At 42.5% G+C, this 6,040-nt stretch overlaps 1 protein-coding gene across 1 annotated transcript in view; it reads left to right on the top strand.

Moving 5' to 3' along the window:
• The window catches only part of LOC118323151 (trinucleotide repeat-containing gene 6C protein-like), a 41,683-nt gene that overhangs the window by 6,931 nt on the left and 28,712 nt on the right, over positions 1-6,040 (top strand). The gene's annotated exons all lie outside the window — the stretch shown is intronic.

Below are 6,040 nucleotides of genomic sequence, written 5' to 3'. Positions count from 1 at the left end.
GTGTGTGTGTGTGTGTCTTATGGGTGCATACACATGTGAACTCTCTATCGTCGAGGGTCAGTGACTTGACCTCACACTCTCTCCCGGAAGGATGAGTTAATGAGACTGTAATGTCACAGAGGTGCCCCCTCCCACCCCTTATTCCTCTTGTCTGAGTCACCCTCAGACCCTCACAGTTTGCTGCACTAATGAATGTGATCTGGGTTAGCTGTGTTAGTATTCTCTTTGTCTCTTATCTACTTTGTGTTGTTTCACAGCATCCACAAATTGACCTATATACAATGCTTTTCTCCTCATCTTCAAACTAGGCTGTGATGTGCACAATTATTTTCTTGGCTGCTGCTTATAACAGCAACATGCCTTGACCTAATTTTACTGTGATCTTTACCTCCTTAAATGTCACGATTGGACTTTTTAGCACGTTATACATATTTCTGCACTCCGACGTGCTCGTATCCATCGTCTTCGGCCATGGGACACTGAGGTCACTTTCCTCTAGGATTTATACCTGAGGGTTATTCATAGGACCTTTTCAACTAATCATCAATTAAGGTGATTTAAATGGGGGGAAATGTCAGTGTTATTGTTTCACTACAGATACATTTCAGTCAGAAATGCAGAAGGATCTCTTAAAATCTCATTCTAATTAAAAAAAAAATTAAATATTATTGTGATGCCAGAGAGGTTTTTATGACTGTAAGCTTATAGCGGATTCACCATAAAAAAGACCATAAATAAATTGACTTTTTCATTTTTGGCATAATGAGTGATTCATTGACTAATCCACTAAGAGAAGCAGATTGTCTCTGATACTAATGTAGGGTACACTGGGAACTAATTAAAAGAGAACAGTGCTAACGCCGAGCCAGAATAAACAGGCATCCATACACAGGAGATCTCCGGGAAGACCCCGAGCACCATAGTAACACTACACCACCTCCTGTCTGGTCTAGCAGAGAGGCCCACCTTGGGACCAGCAGGAGGAAAAAGGAGGCAGAAGAAGGTGGGCTGTAAGGAAAGAGATGGGATGAATTGTTGTGGTTACATATGTGCAAAGTACAGGGAGGCAGCAGCAAAAACACGGTGCCTTTGGTTGATATGAGAGGGCTAGGGGGAAAAAAAGCATGCGAGAGAAAAGAAACAGACGGAGCCATGTGAAACTGTGAGAATGCACTGCAGTTTCCTGTTTGCCGGCACAGCTGAGGGGGCCCTTTGTAGGATACTACTCTAGTGGCTCACTTCTCTGACACACACACACAGACACACACACACAATCTTTCTCTCTCTACCAGTCCCCTTATGTGACGGGTAAACACCGGCAGCATATGTACATTGTGTGCTTTTGCAAACACAAACATGTTATTTTACTCATTAGTTTTACATTGCTACTGAGAAATACTGCCTGACTGAGAATGTTTTGAATTTCATTAGCAAATTCACCTACCAAAGGGTGCGTTCGCGCGTAACCTTTTTGATTCAGTTAAAACAATCTCCAGTGCGTTTGCTTGTTTATTACTGTTTGTTTGGGCAAATCTGAAGATGTCTGTAGACTAGACTAGGGTCCATGTAGCGCTGATGTTGCAGGTTTGCCAAAACTTCACAATCAGTAAGTCAACTGTCAGTATGTATACAGTGCTTGGTTTGTAGTTGCCAGTCTAAACAACAAACTGCACCAGAACTAAAAGTTAAAAAATACATACATTTTTTTCTCTTGGTCTAAGCAAAAGGAATTTAACTACACAGCTGTAAAAGCGTCCTAAAATATACACATGATAGTATTCTCACGTAACATGTAGCGTACATCTACTGATGCATAAATATTTAAAACATTTAAAAAAAACACACTCAAATAAAGGTTGATAGCATTCATGTGGCTTTTGTTCTCTCCTCACTCCTTGAAGTATTTCTTATCCTCGGTTTACTTCTTCTGCTAACTCTCGTCTGGTGTAGAGATGCTGTTTGTCTTCATTGTCTCAATATATAAGTCAACGTCTCAGGAGAGCCATTCTTTAAGAGGTATGAGTATTGGCCCCGTGATAGCTAACTCAGTATCAGGCCTTCTGCCATCAACAAGCTGCACTAGAGTTAATTTCTAAGGGTTAATAAGCTATTGTGTTTATGTTCATGCATTTTTATTTCTATCAAAGATAGGGCACAACATACATACACATTAAGGTGCACATTTACATAGTGCAATAAAAGATAACATTATTATAAAGTAGTGTCGCGGCAGTAATTTCATAACAGATTAATTTGCCGTTTCACATTCGCTTAATTACGCCCAGCGCTTTGTGTTAGAGAGTCATAAATTGCGGTGTGATCAGGGGGGAATTTATACTAGTGTGCCTCTTGTCATCATCACCGCCTCTTCTACATGTCTTATCCCAGAGAGCACGGCTTAAATTGATGCAGCAGCGGTGATGATAAACCACATTATAAAGAGCAACAGAGGTAACTGGCTGGATTCTGCTGTTGTGGAGTGTTAAGTATAAATCTTGCATATGAGGTAATTGTCATTAAATTGTCAGTTCAGTCATTTAAGCTTTCTGGTGGACTTGGTTTTGACATAAGGTATTTTCATGGCAAACTGAGTAAAAAAAAAAAACAGCCTGAACATGAGGAGGTAATGTAAATTGTCTGTTCATCTAACTGGTTGTAAATGAAAGGTTGTTCAGCGTATCTGGAACTATGATGCAGAGAGATGTTGTATTTGGTAATGACAGAGAGAAGTTACGTTGCACAGGGAAAATCTGTGGTTTGACAAAAATGGTCCAAAAATATATTTTGGGAAATTGCTAATTTTTCATCCCTTTTTAATGTGGCAAAAGGTGGAAGAGATAATTAAAATTTGCTCAAATATGTAACAATTACGGTATCTTGTATGATGTGTGTGGGTGTGGCCCTTAATCCTAATATTGCAGTCTCTTCCAGTTTCTGTATGAAGCTAATATTGCAGTCTCAATCAGTTTTCAATGAATCGTGTTGGCGTGTGCCGCCCAGGTCAGGAGGACAGGACGTCCCACTCTCTTTCACACATCACTTCCTCTAAATCATAACAGACAGTGGAATCTGGTCTGCCTGCAGCTGTTGGCACAAAGTCCAGGGACAAGGGGAGTGAGTGCAGAGAGGCTGTCTGTCTCTGTCCTCCACCTGTCTTCTGAGAGCAGCGAGCACACAGCCAACCCTCCTCTAATCTGTCATTTAGCTCTTACGGTGACACTGAGAACACACAGACGAGAGTGGCTGTTGCCGGCGAGAGTAACTGGTGTTGACTTGGAGTCTATTAGACCACTCAGGTGTGCCCTTGTCTTGCACCATTCAGGTATCTAATTGCCATTTGATAAATGCTACGACCTATATAGCCTTGTGTTTTTCGCACTGTGCTGTCAGACATTAAGTGCTTTTAAATCGCATTTTTGTTTGTGTTGAATGCGATGCAGCGAGGGAGGATTTTTCCCTCTTAAATACAGTGTCATATTTATTCACTTCTAATTAAGCCCTTTAATCTTCTCTCTTGTGAGGCTCGCTGCTCACATTTTAAAGCCCACAGGAGGAAAGAGATGGAGAACTCTAAAGACATGCCTCCCTTCCTCGCTCATGACTCGTTGATACTCCTTCTGCTGCCTCCTCTTTAATAGACCTCCGATAAGGATCTAGTAATTTCCATGTTTCCTTTTTTACTTCAATTAGAGTAGTGTACTGTGACACTCTGGCAGCAACATCAGATATACGATACACTTGAAATGCCGTGCGCGTAAAAGAGATGGCATGCATCATGGAGAATTTTTAAAACTCGGATACACATGGATAAAAGCGCTATGTCACCTTGTATGGGTTTGCATTCAGTGCAGGTAACTAAATCTGCACCCTAAAGACTCCTCCAGCTTTTATTTATTTGTTGAACTTTAGACTTTCGCACTGTTTATACAGAATTTGTGGCCGAGCTGCCACTTTGCCATTAAACAAAAGACCATCTCTGATGTTTGGCAGTAGCTGAAGCCAGCAGGCTTGTCTGTTAGAGAGGAAAAATGCATCCTTCTGGACGTTGAGCAGCGTAACAGGATGTTCTTTAGGTAGTTTGTAAAAAGCTTCATTCATGCCTCAACTTCACCGATTAAAGGCTCAGCTATGGAAAGCTTATAATCACGCACAAACTGAACCTTTTCATGCATATCTCTGTACATTCCACCTAAGAGCAAGAACAAGATCCACTTCGATGAATGGAGAGCAGAGTCAGCATTGTGCTATTCTTAAACCTCAAGGTGGAAGTGCACTAATAATCCATCTCAGTGATCTCCCAAGAACTTCTACTCAGATCTCGATTGAAACTGTGTCAGTATCGGTTATTAAATGGCATGCACTCTGCACAATATTACATTTCCCCAGTAAGAGGAAATGCATCCTGACTTGAAGTTCATATGTTGTTTAGAAAAACTCCTGGCTAAGCAGCCAGGGTATTTTGTTTTATTGAGGTTTATAAGCTATAAGGGAGTCTTGCTTTCAGTTTTCAGCCACCACTGCTGATATTTGAAGCGCAATCAGGAGTGTGTAATTGTGTGTTATATTCAATTGTTGCTGTATGACTGACCTAACTGAACTGTTAGAGGTATTTTAAGTGGTACTTGCATGAGCCAGTCTACTTATAAGGTTCTCCTGTGGGCGCTGAGCAGTTGGACCACCACATTAAGAAAGGATCCTTTTATCTTCAAGGTCATGCGGCTTGTTTTTCTGTTTTCACCTGACAGGGAGACAGAAGGGGAGCATCAGCGCTCTCCACCCTCTCCTTCTCTTCCACCTCATCTTCAGCTCTCCGACATCTTCTTAGACAACCTCCCCCCAACCCCCAGGTCTTAAACAGTCTTTTAGAAAATTAAGAGCCCTTTTTAAGTGTAAAATGGGGTGTCTTCCTCTGCGTAAAGCGCACACAGCCCCAAGGCCACGGTTTGATGTGCATCTTTGATGAACTGGGAATTCTCCTGTGTACCCTCACAGCTGAGGATGGGGTTTTTGCAAATAGGCTGTCAGAGCAAGTGGCTCTGATCTCTTTTTATTACTCTATTTAACTTTTTTTTTTCTGCAAAGCGCTGCCTTGTGAGTCTCGTGCTTAATAAGCCACACCTCATTGATGCCAGAGGTTTGTTTGTTTTTGTCCCCTGATCCCCCTCCAAAGCCAGATTCAATTTGTGATTTAAATAATTGTAATTATTAGACTGTTTTGCTTTAATGCATCAGTCACTTTGATGTTACGGAATTGAATAGCAGAATCCAGCACAGTGTGGTACACTATAGGCAAATGGTGTTCTAATTGTAAGAGGATTTAGACGTGAGCTGGTTTCAGGCAGTGAGACTCGAGCTCGCAGTGGAGTGCGCAAGGGGGTGGAGACTTACACACACACACCATTCTCTTCATCACTTATCCTCCCCGCTCTGCCTCCTTCCCTTCCTCCTGTACGTCAGCTCTCTCTTTCGCTCTCTCTCTCTCGTGCTCCCTCCCTTTCCATTCTTGTCTCTTCCCTCTGATTGGCCAGCATAGCAGTCAGCCAGCTTCCCCCTTCCCCCAGCTTCCAGAAGAATCTACGTCACACACCAGAGAGTCCCAACTGTATAACGATTGCCTTCATAACCATGATTATACATTGTGGCACAACCACCAATTCCACTGTTTTTAAGAGGAAATCACCTCTTAAAATCAACAGGGAGAATTGGTCGGGACTTATTGTGTCCATCCGCCACCCCTAATACAGTAATAATGACAAGCGGATAATAGTAGATCACAGTGAATGAAGGAGAAAGGAGGAGAGCACAGGAAGGTGGGGAGGGATCAAGCACAAGAACAGAGAGGAAATGGAGCAGATGTAGCGAAATCCAATGAAAGGGGAGCTCTAGAGTCGTCTTCCCCCCCCCCCAACCCTGATTCCTGAGCTGCAGGGAGAGGGAGACACGCAGACAGATATGGGTGAAACCGGATCACACCATGCAGTGTACGGTTGTAGCCCATAGAGGGGCTGTGGTACTGGTTACATAGGAAACCCCCCCCCCC

The sequence above is a fragment of the Morone saxatilis genome, unplaced genomic scaffold (assembly GCF_004916995.1).
Source record: "Morone saxatilis isolate NCDOM2014 unplaced genomic scaffold, NCSU_SB_2.0 Contig14, whole genome shotgun sequence".
Taxonomy (NCBI): Eukaryota; Metazoa; Chordata; class Actinopteri; family Moronidae; genus Morone; species Morone saxatilis.
The sequence above is the reverse complement of the archived record's forward strand: the minus strand, read 5'-3'. Positions and strand labels throughout refer to the sequence as shown.